The sequence below is a fragment of the Microplitis demolitor genome, chromosome 5, assembly GCF_026212275.2.
Source record: "Microplitis demolitor isolate Queensland-Clemson2020A chromosome 5, iyMicDemo2.1a, whole genome shotgun sequence".
In the NCBI taxonomy this organism is placed as follows: Eukaryota; Metazoa; Arthropoda; class Insecta; order Hymenoptera; family Braconidae; genus Microplitis; species Microplitis demolitor.
The window spans coordinates 20,951,237-20,973,821 of NC_068549.1; the positions used below are offsets into that span (position 1 = coordinate 20,951,237).

Here is a 22,585-nt window from a genome sequence, read left to right on the forward strand (position 1 = left end):
ATGCACTCACTCGCCGTTAATAAGAAATCAACTGTAATATAATCTGGAGAAAAAAAAATAAATAAAAATATGAGATTAAAATAATAAATGAGTTAATAATGAGCAAATAATTGCTCGCATCGAGTGCGTAACATTTATTATTTACAGAGACACTAAAAACAAGGGTAGGATTAGTGTCCACAAGATTATTATATGATATAAATGTATGTATAGAGAGCTATATAATAATTATTGGAGACACGAAAATGAAGTTGGCACGTGCGTGAATTACTCATATGCTGTAATCAACGCTTTTATTTTCTATTCACTTGTGTATACAATAATATTCGGTCCCTTATATGTATAAAAATATGAAAATATCTGATTATCAAAAATGATATTTCATGTAGAATTAAGTAAAAAAAATTGAAAAGAAAAAAATCTACTGAAAGACTAGATTTCTGAAATGTTTCGCATATAGATGCTGGTATGTCAGCCGAAAATCTTAGGCCACCCCGACTTCCGGAACTACCCCTTAAGCAGTCAAATTACGTGAATTTATTTTTCGTTGCGCGAAAACGTTCCGATTTTCAGATAGATGGAAATTCAATTGAATTATTTCGAAGCTCATGTGCGATATATAATATTTCAAAAAATATATAAAATATTTACATGTTATATATGTGTTTCGGAAAGGATATTTGATGTCCTACAATTTTAGTCCTTAAAAAAATACTGTAAGTTTTAGTTTAAAAATTACAAAAAATTTTTATCTTAAATATAAAAAATATATTACATGAACATGTATATATAGATGGATATATAACACAAAGGTATTTGTCTATCCTTTATCTCAACAAAGAACAATAGAACTTTGTTTTATCATGACCCGAGAATTTTTTAAAGAGCGAAACAGTACCCGGGTTAAAAAAACAACCAGAAAATCGACCTTTTACTTCAAAATTTTTTTTTTTTTTTTTTTTATAGATAAAACAGTCATTGTACGTAAAAATAAACTAAGATTCTAGAACGTCGGCATAAAGTCACAGACTAAAAAAAATGATTTTTTTAATTCGAATCCATTGAAAATATCATACATAAGATCATCAATAAAAACATTTTATTTATTTTTATTTCTATCAATCAGCCGATTGGATGTTTAATGACTCACTTATATTTAACAGAAATGCATAAATTTAAAGAGCGTGGGTTTTTAATTTGATTGTATAGTTAAAAGCTCGATAATAACTGTACTCAAGTAGATTTACGTCTTGTAAAAGATAACGTTTGGCAATAAATAAATGTCAGATGAAAATTACGTAGCGATAAAGCCCGTCAATAAACGCTTGGACAACTTTCTACGTACACACGATAAAAGGATTAAGCACTTAAAAATAAAAACGTTTAAGCCATTCCATAGTCATTATGGTCAAATGCAAATGCAAGTATTTCATTTTTTTTATTTTACGTATTCTTGGATCGAGATTTTAAAATAATAACCTGAGAGCTTAATCGATAAAACTCGACCTTTGGTGTTACGATGAGATTTTATTCAATGGATCCGTTGATTTGTCTCCGAGTTTTTTTTTATTACAATCAACAGTAATGATTAATTGGTATCCTCTAAAATATATAAATATATCTATATATATTTATATGTATAAATAAAACCATTGGATTTTAATGAATAGTAAATTTTTGAATTTTTAATCAAAGGTTGCATTGAATATAAATTTGAAAATATTTATAAATTGAATGCTTTTTTTTTTTTTTTTGGTAATAATGTAAAATTTATGTATTTTGTGATGCGATTGGCTGCATGTGGAAATAAAAAACGCAAGGGTTGGCTGTAGATTTAAATATACTTTAAGTTAATTAAATCGATAAAAGTAATTAAAGGATTTTTAAGTTTATTTTTTTTTCGGCGGGTAGATTTTATTTGATACTTTAATTTGAATGTTTGCGTACAGCAAATATGAGGCGAACTGTATGATTTCATTGGATTGTTTAAATGAAAAGTGATGAAAGTTTCGGTGAGTAAAAAATTGATTCAACGATTGGGTGGTTGAAAGAAAGAGCAAATTTTTTATTAAGTTTAGATTTCATAATTATATTGAAGCGAATAAAAATTGAATTGATTTGATGAGTACGCTCATCGAAAAATTAAAAAATACTCCCACGAGAACTAAAAATTACTAATTTAAAGGAGCTACGCGAAATTATTTTCCTCTTCAATCAGTATATATTTCCATACATAAAATGAAGCGAGAGATGAAAAGCTTAGCTAGGGAATTATAAAAATAAAACAACATGTATTCACACACAAAAATAAATATGAATGAGCGCACAAAACAATGAAAACATGGATTTTAAGTGCAACATGTAATTTAGTAACAAAAAATTTTAAAAGTTAATCAAGAATTTTAAAATTGTTTAGTAGAGTGCAAGTACCATTTATGGCGACTGCTCTATGTTTTGACATTTAATACTCCATTTTAATTAATGAAAAAGTATTAAATAAAATTTTCACTGTTACAGCGTAATAAAAGTATTTTATGTACACATCGTTACTAATTCCAAAAAGACATATTTTCCTACGATTTTTTGATCTACGAAACCAAAAGAGCGTATAATTTTTTTTTCATGGTCAATCATCCTGTAAATTTATTTCATAGCTAAAAATTGAAAAAAAAAATTTTTTTATTTTTTTCGAAATTTATTTTCCAAATTTTCAGCTCCAGAATAAGTCTTTGGTTTTAGAAAAATTCTAAAGTCCAAAAAGGTGTACAAAAATATGTCCTTTTGGAATTAGTGACGCGAAATTTTAAAAATAAATTTTTATTGCGTCTTTTGCAAAAATTTTATTCAAATTTTTGAAGTGTTCAAAACTGGCTTACAGTGGCCAAAAGCGATACCTCTACAGTATCTGGTTGTGTTGATAAACTAATTAATTAGTTCAGGAAGTTAATACCTTTCAAACAAACTAATAAATCGTGAATTTGAAAAATATTTCCTATTGTATCTGAATCCTCGCAAGCATATAACTGTTTCAAAGGGTATTATAATTATTATTACAAGTATTAATATTGTGCAAACCCGATGCTAAAGTGAATGACTTTAATGCGATATTATATTACATAACTGTAAAATAACAGTTGACAAAGCTCATTGTTTTGATAATTTGAAAAATCTAAAGACGATTAGTATTAATTATTTACTGAAGCTCGATTATCACAAAAGTTAATTAAATGAGATTTATTTTTTCGATACAGTAAATTATATTAAAAAAAAAAAGGTTTAAAATGAAAAGCGGAAAATATGTCAGTGTCATAGACATTTAAGTGGATGTTGGAGTTATGGAGCAAAAAAGAGCAAAAAAAAAAACAAGAGACTCTTCTTTGCTTGTTTCTCCAACTTGGCTTAAAGCTCATCCGCTTCGAGTCTTATAAATTTTTTCATTGTTTTAAAGTATAAGAAAAAGGGACAACGACATGATGCAAGATAGCAAAGGAAATAAACGGAAGTACAAGATGTGAATTTATGATGATGTTAAAATTATATTTGTAAAAAATAATACTGTGAGTTTATATTTTCAGTGCGAATAAAAATTTTAAAATATTTAAATTTTATAAATGGTAAAAAATTTTGGATAAAAATAAAATAGCTTGAGGGTTGACCCTCTTCAACATTATTTCTTACTCATTTTTGTACCTCTTCTACGTCTACTTTTATTACTAATGACCCTTGTAGTTCGCAGTGTCGTTTTCTAAGATCCCATTCTATTTACCTTTTTATGTTTTTTGTTTAACTTTTTTTCATTCTCACTTTTCTCGCGTCTTTATTTACTTTTTTCTGTACAACATCATTCTTAACATCTTGATTTACTAAATATCTAGTGTATTGGTCCCCAATTTTAATTTTTATTTTGAAATAAATTTTATTATTGAAACTAAATTAAATATTCTTTTGAAAAAGTATGAAATAAATATAAAATAATTTTGCAACAAAAATTAATCACGTTACTACTCGATGGTTAAAATAAATTATTATTGTTATTATATAAATGTAACGCTTATGAGTTGAGTTAATAAACTATTACGACGTGGAAAAGTTAAAACAGATAACTGATAAAATTTTCCTGAAGTATTGTAATTTAAAACATGAAAATCTAAACAATTTCATAGTTAATATTCTAAGCGAGAAAATGTTTGTACTATTTTATATACACAATGTATATAACAAGAAAGTTTAACTGAAATAACAGAAATACGTCTGGGAGTATCAATTCAAGAACGGGAAAATTTACTTTTCATTTTAAACTTTCATCATCTCGATATAATTTAATCAAAACCTTAAAACCTCATTTTCATTTATCACTTTCTGTAATATCTTTTTACATATATCTATAAATATAGAATACATATCAGGGAAAAACAAGACGTGAGTTTAAAAATAAAATAATTTTCAATTTAAAATTTTAGACCCGCCATTTTGCCCCATGAAAATAGACTGACTTTAAAAAAAATTTAATGAACGTGTACTTTTTTTTTTTTTTGGTATTTTTATAATTCCACCGAAAAAAGTTAATTTTTTTATTTTCTACACTTAAAAATTGATGAAGCAGAACTTATATTTAATTATACTAAAAAAACATCCCATACATTTCAAATTACTGAAAAACAATAATAAATGTTACAAATCATAATTTAAAACCGTAAAAAAAAAAAAATTGATTAATAATTTTCGCATCCATTTTTTCCGGCCCTTTCCTGACTATTCGCACCTATAAATATGTATATTTAAAACTTCCTATTTGAATTGAAAGTTTATATCATTCAATACCGTAAAGTAATAACAACAATATCTTTTTTTGTAAAAAAAATAAAAATATCAAAACATGTAATTTATTTATAGCAGAGAATACGAACAATACCCCCTCAAGGTGAATTCTCTCAGAATTACTTTCAAACAAGATCCATACTTTCCATATCAATACACATGTAAAGTCTCCACTGAATTTAGATTGTCTAATTTGATATTTAAATAAACTTTATTTATAGATATTAATAACAATTATTTTGTGGTAACGTTAATTTAAATTCCAAATTCTTTCAAATGCTTGCTCACGATAAGAAAAGAAATTCCTTCATATCAAAAATAATTTATTGCCGTCAAAGTACTGAAATAATTTCAATTCAAAATATGTGCAGTTATTAGGAATTCGTTAGTAGTCACTTGAGAACGCTCTGTATGAAAATTAAAATATTGAATTCTCTTGACTCATTAGCATGAACTTTGGCATAATAATGTGAGCAAGTTTGTAAATATAATCAAAGTGACATTTCCAATGGGATTTTAAGAAACGTCTAATAATTCATCTCCCAAAATGGCATAATTTATATATATACACATATATATTAGGGTGGTCGTTAAAAATTAAATTTTCTTAGGCGCCCCATAAAAAGCTTCTTTTTAGTGAAAAAATACATGGGGAATTTAGTTTTTTCGTTTTAAGTAAGAAGAACACGTGCCGAAGAACAATTAAAGTTCATTTTTTCGATACAATCGCGGTTTTTTAAAAATATCTCATAAAATATGCAAATTAAAGGAAAAAACCATAGAAGTAATTTTATAGGAAATTAAATTCTTGACAAAAAAAGTCATGTTCATTTTTTTTATGAAACGTGTATTTATAAAGATATTTTCAAAGAACTGATCTAGATCTTATCAATTGGGCATTTTGAGGATAAAAAATGTTAAAATAACGTTTTTTCATAAATATAGACAACTTCGTAGCTCGTAACATATCAATTATTAAGGCTTGTACCAGTTTCTATATACTTAGAAAAATGTTATTTTCAAAATCTGTAATCCTTAAAACGCTCCATTTATCAAATCTGAAAAAAAAATTTTTCAAAGTATCTTCAAATACACATTTTTTATAAAAAATGAACATGGCCTTTTTTGTCAAGAATTTAATTTCCTACAAAATTGTTCCTATGGTTTTTCTTTAATCTGCATATTTCATGCGACATTTGAAAAAAACCGCGATTGTATTGAAAAATGAACTGTGATCGTTTTTTGGCACGTATTCTTTTTACTTAAAACGGAAAAACTAAATTCCCCATGTATTTTTCCACTAAAAAAAAGCTTTTTATGGGGCGTCTGAGAAAATTTAATTTTAAATGACTACCCTAACACATATATGTATATATATCAGCTATAAAAACTCAATAGAAATTTTTTTTTTAATTTAGTGATATTTTTGTAATTGTTTAATTAAAAATTAAAAGTTAACGAACAATACAAGTAACTAGTAATTTAAAATTACGATTATGGAAATTAAATAGGAGGAGAAACTGATGTCTGAGCTTCTCATGTATTTTCCTTGAAAATCAAGATTTAATAAAGCATATATATCATACATTAACTAGCTTGTAATTTCTCGTTACCGCATGAATGTGCATAGGAAATGTTTCAATAATTATTTCCTGTCCCAATTTCATTTTATGCATGCTTTTAATAATTAACCAAAAAATTTTCGATTTACATCCGCGATTTTATAATTTTTAAAAAACAGATAATCTAGATCTATAATCTATATAAGCATAATAAATATGTGTATATGTGGGTGTGTGAGTGTGAATTTGAAAGCGGATTAATAAATAACAAGTAATCGATTGACCATTTATTTTGTCAAAACGTTTACTTGCAATATGGTTAATAATTTATTCTCATATCACAAGCTTTCACAAAACGAAGCATTTAAATAAAAAAAAAAAAAAAAGCATAAAAATGCTGAGATACAAAGTATTGTTTATGATTTATGAATATATTCATCTTTTATTTGCGAGTATTAATACCTAATAGAAGACATAAATAAATATAAACCGTTAAAACATGTAAATGTCATGCGTAAGTGCACTCAAACTTATAGCTTTTAGTATTGAATGACATTTATTCGTCCTCCTATTACTTTTTTGAGTGGGTGTTTGTTTCTATTTTTTACTGTGTATTACTGCCACGGATTTTTAGTTGGGTAAAAAAATTTGTTTAATCATAATTATTTCAATAAAATTTTTTTTTCATTTGAAATTTGATATTTTCATGTAAATTATAGTTTATAATTATTTCAGTTACTATTTTTATTTACTAATAAAATTTAAATGAATAAATTTTCGTAATTTCCTCCTACGCTCTACTTTTTATAGAAAATTAATTAACTACGTCAAGGAAAATACAAGACAATATTTACAAAAATAATTATACAAAAATTTGAATTAATTAAATTGTAAATAATTACATGATTTTAAATAACCCAGTGGTTTCAGTATTATATTTATAATATTATTCAAATTTCAGTTGACTCATGAATAATAAAAAAATAAAAATCTTATTCATAAAATAGCTTTTTTTTTTTTTTTTAAGTAAATTGGCACTTACAAAATTTAATTAAATAGGTTTAATTGTTAATTAATCAATAAATATGATGTCAATTATATATTCCTCTAATTACGTCCATTGATTACAATACAACCGAGTTATTAGTAATTACACCCGTATCGAATGTTTTTCATGACTACTCAATATTCAAAATTTAATTACTAATAATTTATACTCAAAAAAATTATTAATTTAAATATCAGTTTATTATTTATTCCCTTTGATTAAAAATAAATGAAAACACTATCTATATTTTTTTATTTTTCGCTAAAATATTTTTATCTGAGTCCTCTGTAAATTTTTTTTTCTCAAAAAAAATTAAGTCGCCAAAAAAAAAATTTATCAAAGATTTTGTTTTTAAATAAAAATGAAAAAAAAAAAAAAAAGATAAAATATTAGAGAAAGTCAATTTTTCCACGTCACCCATCCCTCCTCTTTAAAAATAACGATAATTTATTTATTTATTTTATTTTTTTTTTTTTTTTTTCAAGTGCTCATTGAAAAACGTTTTAAAAAATAAATTATTCTCAAGTCAAAGTCTCTAGAGATGAACCAGTGCTGCTAATGCAAATTTTTTTTTTAACTCTCATTCTTTCATAAATATATAAAAAAAAAAAAAAAATATCTCGACTGACTTTATTTTTTTATTTTTTGTATAAATATATTTATGTGCATAATATATATAAATACTCAAAGATGTTTTCTGTAACAACAAATTCTACAATAAAATCATTTATGAATTTAAAATACGTTTATATTTCAAGTTTTTAAATAAATTAATTTATTCATTCAATAAGTTCGCTATGAATTTACATTTCCGGTCAGTTAAAAAAATACCCCAAGGCAATATTATTTCAAAAATAATAATTATAAAAATATAAAACAAAATTTGATATTTTTTAACAGAACAATAAAATTACGATAAGTAGTTTGAGTAAAATTGAACAAAGTGCACTTGTACTCGTACTTCCGTTCTATTTAAACTGTAAAACAATGAAGGATAAGTATCTTCTGTAAAGTAAATAATGTTTATCTAAACTCCTACTCTTTTGTAATGTTTTTTTTAGAAACGCTGTGTAGAATTTTTCATTATTTTTGGAAAAAGGAAAATTACTCGAAATCTGAGGGAGGAAAAAAAAATTGAAATTTAAGAATTTATTTATTTATATTTTTTTATCCCGAGGCGCTAAAAGGTTGGATTAAGTCCGGCGTTAAATGAGTACCGTCCAATTACCATTGGATTAGCGAACCCGTTAGTGGAAAACTTGTCTGCTTAGCAAGATTACAGGTTAAGAGCCTTGAAATTATATTTTACTTTTTTATCACTTTCCATCGCAATCTTTTTCGTTTTTTATCATCACAAACTTTAAACCCTCTGCAAATTTACCATAACAATGTTAAAAAATTGTTTACATTTTTTTTAAAATAATTGAGAAGATGAAATTTGTTATTGTAATTTTTTTTTTTTTCTCAATATACCGGATGTTGATCATGAAAATTAAGTAGAAAAAACTGTAAGTTTATTCGCTGGTCACATTGAAAAAATAATTTACAGTGGCCCGAATAGTTGAGTGGACAATTTGGAAAGATTTTTTATATAAAATTTTGTGAAAAAAAAATATTTATTTAAAAATAAATAAAATACTCATTTTTTAGATAAAATATGTATATATGTATGATGATGTGAGTAGGTATTTATCAGGAATTTATTAAGATAATTCATGTAATAACAGTACTGGCAAAGGAATCTTCAATCCGACGATTAAATACCAGAGAAATTCCAAGACATGACATATCATAAATTACCCAAGTGGAGATTTTGTACATTCTTCAAAATCCCGGGAATATTTTACGATTGTCAAACAATATCATTTAGTCTATTGTCCCACAATTCAATAAGCAAAAAAAAATTAAATATTTATATATATTCATCAGTCTAAACAAAAGCTGAATTAATTTATTTTATTGTTGAAACACGAAATTCAATCATAAGCTCACGGTATCTAAATTTCACTGAATTAAATATGATATTCGATACAATACTATACTGTTGATAATGAATGCGTAAGCGAGACGACAAACAATAGGATATTTTCATCTGTTTAAAGAAGATACTTTTCAAACTTCATAATTCTTTTGGGTTTAACATCTATTGTCTATATTTATTTATTACTGAAAGATAATTTTGAGCTATTTGTAGAAAATATTTTTTTTTATAAAAAAACAATAATTAATAATTGTTAATTAAATATTTTAATCAATAGGTCCTAGTGACAAGAATATATATGTCCCAGAATTTGTTCACTAATTTTTATGAAAATAAATTTTATACACAGAAAAATTTTTTATTGTCTGGAGTAAATTTTGTTCTCTAAAATTTTTTAGCGCTTCATGCTCAGGCAATTTTTACAAAAACATTTTTCAATATCTACCAGAAAATCTTACCCCGGCCAAAGGTCGTCTTCAAATGAATACAAATGCACACCATAAAAAAATTTGAATTTAATATAGAAAAAAGTCATTATTTATATTTACATTTTTTATGTTCAACAAAAAAAAAAAAAAACGCATAAAACTACAGAGGCTGTAAAGTTACGCTCAATCTGAACTCGCGATTGGGATTAAACCATCTACCCCCTGCTGTACATAACAATATTTCTGATGTCTCAATTTACACCGTAATTTTCACATAATCACTCGTCTGCGCTATATAAAAATATATTATACACACCCACATACATATTCCTTAAGCGGATAACTGATTTAAAATTTTTTTACTCTAATATTCTCTTTAATTATTTACTAATGCAACTTTCAAAAAAAGTTATTATCGATAACGCGATTCTCTTGATAGTGAGTAAGCTAAATAAATATTTTATGACATCTAGGTTTTAAAATATGCTGTGAGTATAATGTTCAAAAAAGATCATATATATATTTATACATATGAGGTGGCTCTTAGAGATTTAAAGATTCGCGGATACCTTTTCATTCGGCAAAATTGCTTGAGAGCTTCTTTATTTTGTATTTTATTCCACCAACCTTTTTTCTCTATTCAATTTATATCTATATCTTTAAATTCTTTTTTTTCTTTTAGAATCCTATAGATTCAGGAAATAGTTCGAATAACCATCTTTTTAAAAGACAGCTAAATCCGTTTACTTTCCAAAAACAGTCTATACACGAAAACTGACGTAAGTCAAATAATAAGAAAGTAAATAAAAATTCTATTCCTTAAAAAAAAAAAAACATTTTCTCTATTTTATTCAATGATACATTTATTTGATTTAAAAGTTATTAAATTTTATATATAAATCAGTTTTTTCAAATAATTTTAATCCAAAAACTCTACTCTAAGCTCTAATAATTTCAAAAAAAAATTTCTGACAAACTCAAAATTCAAAAAATTCCAAATTTTCATTTTAATTAAGGCTAAAAATATGAGAAAATTATTATTATTTTTTTTTTTTTCAAATCAATCAAACGCAATCGATGGCTTAATGTTTCAGTATAAAAATGATTTGTTAAACGACATAATAATTTGTTACAACCCTCACTCTTGAGCTTGGACTTACGATTAAACGCGAAAAGGTGACGTAAAAAATTTATTTAAAATTGTAATTGAAAGTCAAACAATAATCCTTCATGTCAAATTGTAAAACTGACGGTAAATTTCTTTTTTTTTAAACATCAGAGGAAATTAAAATTTTTTCCTTTAAATTAGTTTTACTAAAATATATATATATATATTTTTTTTTGGTCAATTAATTAAAACGAAAGATAGATTAATTAATTTAATAAAAAAATGATTAAAAATAATGAATCATTTGTTATTCATAAAATAACGAGGTAAAGGGTAATGAAAGAGTGCAAAGTGTCAGCCGGTCACAGGAGTGCCAGCAGGTAAACACAGCCGAGCAAAAGATGGGACGGGAAAGGATATAGTGGATCCTTAAGAGCTTCACAAAAGTGCTCTTGAAAGTAACGACTTAACACAACGACGTATAACTCCCGTCGCGGGTGCGGTGATGGAGTGAGAGCTTAAAATAAGAGGGCAAAAGTAATGACATTAATGTCACTTTTTATACCCAGCAAATGATAAATTTATATCGATTGACAGAAATTAATAAACGAGGGGAAAAAAATATGTTAATAATTAAGAACCACTAAATGTTTGTATACACAGTTAAATAAAAACGAATTATTTGATAAATTGAGTGGAATTTTTTTTTTTGTTTTTCTAGTTCGTTTTGTTTTATGAGGATAATAATAATGATATTAATGTAGCAGCTGTCGAGATGATAAGTTGCACTATCTTTGTTATAACTTCACTGTGAAATTGCCTTGCGATTGTTAAGTAAGATCTTGTCAAACTGAAAAATTTCTGAGATATTTATTGAGTCGATCAAAAATATTGACAGAGTAATATAACAAAAATATTTTAATCTTCAAGGTTTATATTTAAGTTATTTCTAAAATTAATAATAATTTTTTTTTTTTTTTTTTTTTTTTTTTGAAGAAAAAAAATTATATAAAAATTTGGAGGGTTGCCTTTCAATTTAAAAATTTCTTGTGGCCCACATTGCCTTATACACGTTAAAAAAAAATATTTAACAGCCTATTTCGTCCCTTGCAATTTAAATTTATGAAAAATTTTTTGAAGCCCATTTTGCCTCCTTTCCTTATACTAAATAAATAAAAATTTAATTCGCTTCAATAAATGGGATTTGTTATTTTAAAATAATGTTTGAAATACTAATATAATAAAAAAATTTCTATTTATTTTCATGCAGTTTTATTTTTTTTTTTTTACGACAGAGATTCAATAAAAGTTAAGAAAATTTTAACGACACTAATTTATTTGTATTTGTTTTTCTTTGCAAAAAATAAAAAAAAAATTATTTTACTAAAACTAAAATAATCAATTTAATTATGTAAATTTTAACTACTCTGTGAAATAAAACCCATGAAAAAATTTCTCCAGATTAACATTTAAAATTTTAAAATAGAAAAAAAAATGATCTCAAGTAATTTTCCAAGCCAATTTTATTGCACAACTTTTTATATTATTCATCACACTCAGTAACGTCTTTGTAAGTGTAATTTCTTTTAACCGAAGCACTTTGTAAGCTGTACTGTGCCGTATAACCGGCAAGTAATACCATCGGAAAATGTCCGTTCTCAATGGTAATTTTTTTAAAACTGACCAATTTAAATACAAAGAATGTTAGGTCAGTCTTTTTTATCTTGACAAAGAATTCCAAGGAAAATAAATTTCCCAAGTCAAAGTATAATTTAAGGTAAAAGATAACAAAAAAAAAAATTTAGTGAAAATTGAAGATGGTAATTTATTTTAATCAACTAAAGTTCAAGTGATATATGTAAAGGAATGTGACGTCATTAGGCCTATGACATGTGACGTTAGCGCATGTACTACTTTATTTTTTTTTTATTGTCATATATTGTTGTTATTATTTCATATATATATAGAGAAAGAGAGAGAGAGAGAGATAACTTCTTTTGTTTAAGCCATACAGAAGGGCGCCCGAGAAAAAGCTCACTCTTGAGTGGTCAAAGAGAATAGAATGGCTCATATATGCCTATACTACACATATACATGTATACCAGCCTCCAATACTTGTATCGCTCGTGATGTGGATCATTCATTCGAACGACGCTCGCGATCGACGTCGCGATGGATTAAAGACAAAAGCTTTGTCAATTATGTAGGAAAATGAACAGAGATATTTATAAAAAATATTTTAAATACAAATAAAATATAATCGATAGGTTAAAAAATTTAAAAAAAAAAATTTGGCAAATGTTTTTTATATGAAATTCAAAAATTAATGAAAGATGGGTCTAGAAATTTTTATTTTGATAATTTACGTCATGAAAATAAATTAGGAATTTAAATTTTAGCAACGAGAGACAGAATTAAAAAAATGAAATAAATAATGTTCTGATAACTTGCGCCGGAGTGTAATGAAAATTATTGTTTATTTCTAAATTAGTATGAGATAAAAATTTTTCTAAATAATTAATAGGCTTTGGAATGAATACTTAAGATTTTGTACGATGGCTTTTACTTCTGTAGGTTATTAGTTGAGTAACCGGTTATAAAAGTAAAAAGTGTCGTTTAAACTTTGATAACTGATAATTCGAAGAAATCGTCCCAAATCTTGTTAACCTCCCCAATTAAATGAGAAAAGATAGATTCGACGTGACGTTTAAATCAATGAAAAAAAATTTCCAAGCCTGTAGAGCTAGCTGCTTATTTTTAAACCCTAAGAAGAACGAGTTTTCAGATTTTTAAACGACGAAATCAAGGAATGAAGGACTAAAGAGATTGTAATGTAGAAATAAAAAATATTAAATCATATCTAGAAATTTTAGCTTTTACCGGAATTTCAAATTAGGCATCCGGTGACTTCTGAATTGTAAAAAAAATTTTTTGTTACCGATATGTAAGAAAATGTTGAGAAACTCAAAAATTTTTAATTTCAATTTAAATTTACATCACCCAGCCTTTAATTGTCACAAAGTTTCATATTTGAAGCCATTTCTCAAACCACTAAAATTTTTTTCCTCAATTTTTTACAATTGACATCATTTATTATAAATTTCTAAACATAAAAATCAAATATATAAAATAGCATGAAAATGAATAAAATATTTTATTTATATAAATAAATATAGTACTAATATATTATCGGCGGAATATAGTATATTTTTATTACGCCTGTTGCTTCCTACGAAATAGTGCAAGTTCCCTCAACTTTACAACCGCAACCAACTAAATTCACTTTCATTCAATAATTCAACAAATTCCTATTATTACCATAATAAAATTTTATAAATTATTTTTAAACTATTTCTATTTTCCACCCCCGCCCGTAACTTTATACTCAAATATTTATCGAGTTAAAAAAAAAAAAATTGTAACTTATTCTCAATAAAAAATTCTCAAGTAACAAAAAAAAAACCTATAAGTTGCGAATTTAATTTATTTATTAAAGTGATTGAGTAATTTTTTAAAAACTGTATCAATTAATTAATTTAGTAAAAAAAAAAAATCATAAAAATTTAAGGAATAAAAAGAAAATTTGTTACAACAAAATTAAGCAAACTTACCTAATAAATAGTAACAATTACTAAAACTCGTCCCAAAAATAAATAATTAATGTAAAAAAGTAGCCAAAGTCGTCGTTAAATCAGACACCTCGTACCCGTAATTTAAAAAAAAGAAATTTTAATTTAAAATTTATCTTATGCTTCTCTAGATACCTTAAACTTGTAATTCTGTCTCAGCTTTTTATTCTTCCTAGTTAAATTATTTTCTCTCGTCTTGTTTAATAAATAAAACTTTATATTGGAGAACTCAGTCCGACAGGCAGGATCAGACTGAAGCTCCGCGTGCCGCGATCGCTACATAGGACCGGCATCAACGTTACGTCACGAAACCACCTAACCAATAGGCACTGGCTTTAGTATAACGGGGGTAAAACGGGGTAAGTATTTAGCCCTAGAGTTATTCCACACCCCCAGGAAACTTTACGTTCAATTCATACTAAAATCAAACACCTGTAATACCTATACATCACTTCTACCACCTGAATTTTTTTTTTACTCATATTTTTTCAATGACACTTTGTTTTTGCTTCCGAGCTCGTGCAATATTTCATTCATTTATCTCATATCCCACGCAAAAATCTAGTCCAATAAATCGTAATAATTAAAATGATATACGTTTAATTAATTAAAAAATTACTATAATTAAAATTGATTTTTTTTTGTTCATAAATTTTTTAAATATTTATTTTTTCATATAAAACAGATTTTATTTTTACACCAGAAAAAAATTAAAAAGGGGTGAGTCGAGGTGATGTAGGTATTAAAATTTTCGATGTTAAATTCCGACACCGAAGCAGTTTTAAAATAGCACTGCCGCCAGTGTAAATATTCTTTACTGATGTTAAAAAAATTTTCCGGTGTTAAAATATTTTCCAATGTTAAATTATTGGTGATTAAAATGGTGGGGGTAAAATTGTGTAATTTTTAAATAAATTACGTATAACATAAATAAGTACATACAGCAAAGTTGAAATTCCTTCCAGATGATATTCATTAAATTTTTATATTTTTTTATATGTAATACATTTTTTTTTTCTAATTTCTTAATGTGGAATTTTTTTTTACACCGATTTAACACCGAATTTCAACACCGCCTACACATGTGTTATTTTATTTAACACCGCCCGGTGTTGAAATGAGTCCATTTTTAACACCGCTCCTATTAGTGTAGAAAAAAAAATTTTTATTTACGTCAAGAAAAAATATCTGTCCGAAAAAATGTATTTTATGATTTTTGCAATGTTTGCCGTTTAGTTTGTTTTTTTTTTTCTACTTTTATCGAGGAAAAAAATTGAAACACTCAATGTGTTACGTTCCTTCAATCGTTATGCCATCACCCTAGAACAATGTGGAGTGTGTCACAAGTGGTAAACATTCAAAAAATGACAACGCTTTTTTGTTTAAAAGAAAAAAAGTTAAATAAAAGTGTAGTAAAATAAAATGAAAATAGACGTGAATTGACACTGGGGTAGTGTACGCTTTGATATATAAAAAAAAAAATGGCTTATTTTATTTTTTTTTTTTTTTTTCCTCTTATATTTTATCTTAATGCATTTTTAATGAAGATGATAAGCATCAAATTTTATATAATATATGAATATGAAATAACTAAATAACTAACTATATAAATACTAACTAGCCTGCTAAAAATTATTCTCATAATAATATGAGTGAAGTACATAAAAAAATATATATGAAAATATTTAAAAAGCAATTTTAAAGTTTTATGTGACCATCAAACGAATGTGTGATCTAATAGTATGTTAATACGCACCTAGGGCGGAAAGTAGGACATGGGAACCCGCGTAATATTTTCAACTGAGCCGAAGTCAAGTTATGATGTCGTACTTTCCGCCCATGGTGTGTATATACAAATTATGTAACACCAGAATGGAAATTTCGGTAAAAAAAAAAATTCTTTAAAATTTTAAATTTCAAATTAGAGAAAAATTACAGCATTTTATATTTCTTGATAGATTAGTAGATAATGATAAAAAAAGGCAGAGTTCAATTGTTGAAAAGCTACAGAGGAAAAAAAATTAAATGAAACCTGTGATTTTTCATGATTCTAAAATTAGGCGGTCTAATAATTGTTGGATTGTTTTTGAAAACAATAAATTAGAAAAACATATATTTCGGAAAATTGCACCTATAGATTTTTAAATTTTCTACATGTGCATATTTTTTTTTTTTTTTTTTTTTTTTAAATTAAATGGTTGGAAAAAAAAATCCGAAAATTGTGTCTGTCTCTCTTAAAAAATTCAATTGGATCTTTCTCTGATCATTATTCACTTATGTGTCAAGTTTGATTAAATTTTGAATGATAATTCGAAAACCAACAATCACTCCTTCAAGTAACAAGAAGATTTGAATTAAAAAAAATTATTTTACTAACTTATCCTTTTAAAAAAAAAAATTAAGGTGTAAAATAAGTTAATTCTATTCACGACCATAGAAAAAAAGTTAAAAAATCAAAAGACTATAAAGTATAAGTAAAGAAGTAAAATAACGTGAGTTTAATAGTCGATTCGCGACGGACGCGGCTCGTTACCACAATCTACTAGAATGTCTCCCAGTGGATTTACTTGTATCCCTTTGGATCGTTTCTCTGTAACTGACTACTAGATTTTAATCATTTTTACAATTACAACTTTTTCAATTATTTATTTTTTTTTTCTTTTTTACTTAACATTTAACTGAAAAAATTATCAATAAAAGATTAACGACTTTAAAATAGTCCTTTTATTTAAATCTTCGAAAATGTTTGGCAAAAAATAAAAATTAAGAATTGAATAAAGTTGTAAAAGCAAAGATAAATTTAAATTTATTTATAAAACTTTAAAGTCACAGATATTAATTCAAAGAGTTATTTGTCTTGACATCCCTTCAGAGAATTATTCAAGCGTCAGTTCTGTTACTTTGATATCCGCCGGAAGTGACGTTGTTGCTAGACTTCATTGATTCGAGAACGAGAGTCTGTACATTTCTTAGAGCAATTTTAGGCTTACTTATTTAAATTAATCAACTTGTGAATATTAATTATTTTTATTAAAATTAAAATGAAATGAATCTTGATAAGAAATATTGATACCATGAATTGAATTTTTTTAAAAATAAAATTTGTGAAGAAACTATGACTTTTAGAGAAAAATATTTCAAACAAAAATTGTAAGAAATTTAATTTTCTACAAAAAAGATTTCATAACTTATCAACCTACGGTTGATAGTTTTGAAGTTATAGAGAAAATAAACAAGAAATCAGTTAACATAAAAATAATTATGATCCTTAAGGTAGTAGACAATTAACTATTTTTGTATTTTTTTATCAAGATATCAATTACAAAGAAAAAAAAAATAAAAATATGCACATATAGAAATTTAAAAAATCTATAGGTGCAATTATTTAAAATACTTTTTTTATAATTTATCGGCTTGAAAAAAAAGTCTAAATACTATTAGACATCTGCTAACTTCAGTACCATAAATAATTTACTAAAGTTGATTTTTTTACATTGATCTACGACGTCTAAATAATTAGATGCACGTAAAAATGTAATGAGACCTTTTTTGTAGAAAATTTAATTAGCTATCAATTTATTTATGTACACATTTATCATATTCGTATTAGTTTAGTCAGAGTCATTATATTTTTTACAATAGCTTTCATACGTAAATGTTAAAATTTAAAAAATATATAAATAATATATATATATCTGTATATATATTTATCATAATTGACGTCTAGTAATGCAGGCGAAGAGACTTTTACTATATATATGAATAATTAGATAACTTTCAAAATATTGTCAATGAAAAGCGGCAGTGAATATCGAAATATAAGTGAAAATCAATAAACTGTTGACTTCATAAATAAAGAGAACATGTTTCTATGTAAGTAATTATTTAAAGCTACCTTTGATCATGAAGTTCAGTCGATTGAACTTTCCTCGATATCATTAAAAAACTTTGAGAATTCTCAAACAAATTACGTGAAAAAAATTCCCACATTCTTAAAAAAAATTATTTTGAACAACTAACAAATAGACACTTCAAACATACGTCGGGTCAAATATAAAGGCTGTCAACGCGAATCTGGTCAAATTTAGGTTTTTTCAGAGCTTTCATTTGCTTACTATACTTATAAATTGATTCTGAACAATTTTACTGTTTTAGTTAGGTCGTAAATTGGTTAAAAATATATAGATTTCAAAGTTATACACAAATAAAGTATATAAATATATAAGAACTATTCAACATAATGTAAAATTACGACTTGATAAATTTTATTATACAAAGCGACATCAAGTGAAGTAGAAATAAATGTAATAAAAAATTATGAATGATTCCAAAACTTATTAATTAAAAAAAAAAGGTTGGAATCATCATTGAGACTATTTTTACTATTGCAGTAATAGGTAATACAAAATAATTGAATTCTACATGATCTATTGCGGCTTCTACATTTTGCCTCAACTTTGCAAAATAAGTTAACAACTGACCGTTATAATAATAATATCATTCAATCAACTAAAGGTTAATATCGAGCTAGTCAAGCTATGTAATTAATAAGAAACTCAACTTGTTGCATAATAAGCAAAAATTCAAACTAACGTTATAAGTTTTGATGCTCTAAGTTACAATTTCTGTCACATGAATGTCCACGTGATTTTAAACAATGTCATTAAATATAAAACTCCATAAATAATTTTATGCATATATGAGTTTGCTAATTAGTCTTAATCAATTTATAAATAATATAAAAACTATTTATATATTGAAAATTTGTTGAATATATTCATCTAAATTTAGTTAAATATATTTATAAAATTTTTTGGTCACGTGAAATTGCACGAGAGCAGATTTTGGATGTCAATAATTACATAAATGAATATCGCGGGTAAAAAAAATCGATCTGTTTTAAATTGAATAAAAATTTGAAGTTATTTTGGAGACTAAGGTACCGTTACTTTTACTTTATCAGAAGTTAAATACTTAAAAAACGTGTAGGCTAAATATAATTTTGGATGTTGATGTACAAGAACACTAAAATTACGTATCATAAATCATTCGATCGAAAAAGAGTATAAATGAAGCAGAATACACTCGATTGTCTACAATTAAAGGCCTATTAAAAAATTCAAGTAAAAAACTAGAAGAGATTTCTATAAGAATACGAATCTTTCGATAAAAATTTGAAAGATAATTCATCAATTGAGGAATTTGTTGGAAAAATAGGAATTCAACTTGGAAACTGAGAGAAGACGGTTACTCTGATAGCTGGCAGCACCTTGCGATAACCTACTGCAGCAACTTGTCATCAAGTTGGCCGCTAAAATTGGCTTGCAATAATTGACGAAAAGTTGCCTCCAATTTTCTCAAAAAATGGAGACAGGTTGCGGCAGTAGCCCAGAATTTTAGCTCAGAATTTAAACTTTTGACATCTTGATGACCAGAAAGTCTTGCTATCGGGCGGCTAATTTTATACGAAAACGAGAATAGAGAGTGACCTATTATTTATTACTTTTTTTAGCAATGAACTGTTGGAAATCTAGACACGATTTATTTGTAATCTCCAGAGAACTACCGTCAGTTGCTACTGTGATTCATTGCCGACAAAGCAGACATTAGATCAGAAGCTTTTAGCAACGCGATAAAATTAAAAAATATTCTTTTTTTGTAATGATAGAATTACGAGGATAATTCTGAGCAAGTTACTTAGAGTTTAGCTTAAAATTTGATCCAACAATATTGTTTATTTATATTGTTATAATATCAAAAAATTAAAATCATTAAAGAAACTTGACTCACCACACCGAGAAACGTCCAGACCAGCAGACAATTCTTTCAGTTTCTATAACAAAAAAAAAAGTTTTGATTAATAAACAGGTAATTAATTTTTTAAAAAATTATTTTTATTTAAAACTAATTTTTTTCTTACCTCGGCGGCCGTAATTCTAAATTATCTGCATCAGGATCCATTTCATCTGGAAGATGTCGTTTTTATCCTGAGATGAAACTGACACACCATCAAAATCTTCGCACCAACTGAAAAAAAATTCAAAATTTCACTAGATTAAAAAGATAACTAATCAAGATCAAGTATTTTATAATTTTTAACTGAAACTTAATGCAAATTATAATTTTTTAAGTTCATAAATTTATTATTACCTTTAATATTATCTTCATTTTGAATCATTAGATAAAATTTCAATCGTTGCCTCGAGTGGCGGCTCAACCCTCGAATTCAGTGATGGCCTCTGTTAGTTCCTGATCCGGAAATTTCCACATTTGAATTTTCTTTTTTAGCAGCGTTGTTCTACATCTTGTCTGATGAACGGAAATATCGTTGACTACAACAATAAATCATCATAAAAATTAATATTAAGATGATATTACAATTTATTGCATTTAAACTATATCTTACATTCAAATATAATCAATTTTTCCCGGTATATGATGTTTTAATATCCTGCAAGCTGAATTTTATCGCTGCCACTCTTAGAACACCTTTAATTTTTTGACCTGAAAAAAATTTGTAACCAAAGACAAGCAAAAATCCTTCAAAGAAGGAACGAGTTCATTGATTACTTTAACTGACAAATATATATATTTATATATATATGCTACGACATAAAATTTCCAGTCGTTCGATAGACGAAAAGTAAGAGATCAAATAAGAAATCTTAAAAATTTCTTTGTAATTATAGTGATGATAATGACGAAAATTAATGTGTCGAGTACTTAAAGCTTAGCTTTAGACAGTAATTAGTTAAACAATATTGTTGGATCATTGAAATAACAAATTGTAAAAAATAAATTTGATAAATTAAATTCACTCACCACGCCGAGAAACTTCCAGACCAGCAGACAATTCTTTCAGTTTCTATAAAAGAGGAAAAATAACGAATAATTTTCATCAATCAATATGCAATTATTTATAAAAAAAATTATTAAGACATAAAATTTATGTTTCGCTACCTCGGCGGACGTTATCATAAATTTTCAGCAACTGGAACCACCATCTGGAAGCCAACTTGACTATTTGACTTTCTTGATGATCACACCAGTAAAATTAATTTGATAACTGAAAAATATAAGTTTTAATTTTTAGACTTCAATAGTATTTATCAAAATGCTACTGAGATGATGTTGAGTTATCTCAATAATTTAAGTTGCAGAATTAGCACAAAATATCATTTATATCCGAATTTCCGGTGTTAAAAAATTACTCTTACCTTGTAGTCATCTTTAGTGATTGATAGAATAAATTTTCTTGCACGATAATCTTGATCCGCGGGAACACAGGATATTTTGACGGCGACTTCTGTAAGCTTTGGCGCTGATGAAAGTTTTTTGAATTTGAATTTTCCCACTTGGCGGCCATGTTTGCTTGGTGTCTTACTTGAGCCTCTTTGTTTCATTAGGATCCATTGTCTCGACATCGATATACTTTATATTTTTTTTTTTTTTTTGTATTCAGGATTTCGAATCTGAAATTCAAATTAAAAATTTTAATTAATTATTTTTTCAGTATTAAATAATTAAATATCAGCTTTGATTAAATTAAATTGAATTAATTAGAAAAAAAATTATTTATTTTTTTTTTTTTTCAATTAAATTTACCGCTGATTTTTATTTTAATTACGTGATAAAAATAAAATATTTACTAATTATTTTAATGTTAAAAGATTTATTATTTGAACGAGAAAATCAGAATTTAAATATTATATTTTAACCGATTAATGCCATGTATTTTACGAAAATTTTTATCGCGATCAGTTTCTTATGACTTAATAAAGCTAATCTGATATTAATTACCAATTATTTGTTTAATAAAGTACAAAAAATTAATTAAATAATGTGCAGTTGAATTGAAGACGCTAACTCTCCACGGCCATGACACTTTTTGTGTCTGAAATCCGAATCACCGAGGAGAAAAAACGCACAGCCGCTATTGGCTGCTGTGACTGCGCGCGCCATTTTAGAAAACGCGGGAAGTTTGAATCTCGTTTACTCAATAAAAGAATTG

The 22,585-nt window shown here is 26.0% G+C and overlaps 1 protein-coding gene and 1 long non-coding RNA gene across 4 annotated transcripts in view; both read right to left on the reverse strand.

Annotated features, from left to right (window-relative positions):
• LOC103579403 (tachykinins) overlaps positions 1 to 14,801 on the reverse strand; it is a 31,975-nt gene extending 17,174 nt beyond the window's left edge. For 2 of the 3 annotated variants that reach the window (XM_053739129.1, XM_053739127.1), the window contains exon 1: positions 14,557 to 14,801. The gene's annotated coding sequence lies outside the window, so the exon portion shown is untranslated. The remainder of the gene's footprint in view (positions 1 to 14,556) is intronic. The other variant, XM_053739128.1, reaches the window with a different exon arrangement.
• Positions 14,802 to 20,514: 5,713 nt separating this feature from the next.
• LOC128667810 (uncharacterized) lies at positions 20,515 to 21,147 on the reverse strand. The gene is made up of 3 exons (XR_008403767.1): positions 20,981 to 21,147; positions 20,725 to 20,906; positions 20,515 to 20,601 (listed from the first exon to the last, which is right to left on the reverse strand). It is a non-coding gene; the product is annotated as an uncharacterized LOC128667810 (long non-coding RNA).
• Positions 21,148 to 22,585: the final 1,438 nt, after the last annotated feature.